The sequence below is a fragment of the Gekko japonicus genome, unplaced genomic scaffold (genome assembly GCF_001447785.1).
Source record: "Gekko japonicus isolate JY-2015 unplaced genomic scaffold, Gekko_japonicus_V1.1 scaffold1324, whole genome shotgun sequence".
Taxonomy (NCBI): domain Eukaryota; kingdom Metazoa; phylum Chordata; class Lepidosauria; order Squamata; family Gekkonidae; genus Gekko; species Gekko japonicus.
Window position 1 is genome coordinate 115,361 of NW_015167577.1, and position 2,060 is coordinate 117,420.

Below are 2,060 nucleotides of genomic sequence, written 5' to 3' on the forward strand. Positions count from 1 at the left end.
AAATGATAATAAAGAAATACAAAGAATACAAGAACATGAAAAAGCATTTTAGGGAGCTGCACATGCATCATCTTTATAGGGTGAATGAAATCTTAAATAGGGAGATACAAATATTCTCCTTTTTTGTGGTTTCTTGTTGATTTCATGTGGTGGCATTGTGAGTCTTTCCCCTTGGCCCATTTGTTGCTGCTGTTCTTCCAAATTCATTTGTTCCTTTTATAGCATTTTACAGCATTTTATGCATTTTTATGTTATACATGATGACTTGAATCCTAGTAGCAGGTGCTGTCAGTGATTAATCTTGTCTTCCCTTCCCTTTACTCATCATTACCTTGTGAACCCTGAGTGGGTGATGCTGATAGATGGGAAACCACATAGCTAAAAAAAAGGCTGTGCAATACATTGGGCTGCAGTAAGAAGCAGGAAATTGGCCACCTCCATCCATGTTTTTTTGCACACTAGGCCAGGCTACCGTCTGGCACCCCCACCCCCCGTGCACCAATGCGATTGCAAAGTGAAGTTGTTTTCTGTCTTTAAGACAATGAGGAGGCCAGCACTGGAGCCACCAAAACATCCCATTAATCACCAAGCTACCTGGATACCTTGAGCTGCGGTGGCTCAAGTGGTTAAAACACTGAACTGCAGGCTGTGGAAGGTCAGTAGTTCAGCAGTTCGACACCCGAGTGTGCCGCATGATGGAGTGAGCTCCCGTCTCTAGTTCCAGCTCCTGCCAACCTAGCAGTTCGAAAGCAAGAAATTGCAAGTAGATAAATAGGTACCACTTTGGTGGGAAGGTAATAGCGTTCCGTGCGCCTTGGTGTTTAGGCATGCCAGCCACATGACCACGGAAACGTCTTCGGACAGCGCTGGCTCTTCGGTTTTGAAACGGAGATGAGCACCGCAACCCTAGAGTCGGATTCGACTGGCTTTCGAGCAAGGGAACCTTTACCTTTTTAACACTGTCATGCCTCCATGACATCACCCTGTCCTACTCCCCCTTAAACAGAGCAAGTGAAGGAACAAAAGAGACACAACATACTTTGCTGCATGGAGAACTGTGGTATTTCATAAAAGGATTCAGGTGCAGAGGGGGAGTCATAATGTCCCTAATGGCAGCATTTTAGAAGGCAAGACAAGAAGGACACAGATTCTAAGACAGCAGCAAGAGAACACACAGCAACTTATTCACACAAGACATTGTTATGTCCCCAGCACCTCACCATAGGGGGAGGCACTTGTGAGTGAAACAGGAGTGAGGAGCTTGAAACTCACTAAGGGGAAATAAGCCAAAGCTCAGAATATGAATAGCAACAAAATAATAAGAAAGAGGCAGGACTAGAACTCAAACATCATACTGCAGAACTTTCCTCTAACCCCACAGCCAATGGAGCATGGACACACAATAATAATAATGGGGCATTTGGACTTGTCCATTGGCTGTGGTGTTGAAAGCAGCCATATAAACCAGGGCAGAAAAGACTGCAAACAAGGGCCTAGGACTGTGGAATGGCACAAGTTTTGCATTAAAGTCCTGGATGTAGATCGTTCCCACAGAGGCTTGGAATGAGCTGCAGGCACACCTGGGCTGTTGTACCACTGGGAATGAACCAGTCAAGCTAACTGAATGCTTCACTCTCTAAACATTTAGTTTAGCACCAGTTGGAGGAGCAGAGAATTTAGGGCAGGTTTTTTGGGTTTTTTCCATGAGATGGAGTATCTTTAAGTGTTCTAAGAACAGCAGCATTAGCAATACTTAACACCTCCTATTTCACTGTTATGCTGGAGTCTAGAGCAGGATGTGGGTGAAAGGGTTTAAGATGCTGACTAAGATCCAAACTAGATATTACATCTGGCACAACAAGTCAGTGCTTATCCTGACTCACAGTAATTCTAAAGAACTGTGCAGCTTACCTTAAAAACACTCCATTGTTCCATTGGGTTTTGGAGTGCTGTGAGGAGGGAGGAGAGGCTTCCTGTTTTCCTCCTGGTAGGGTTGCCAGGTCTGGGTTGGAAAATACCTGGAGACTTTGGGGGTGGATCCGGGAGAGAACAGGGTTTGG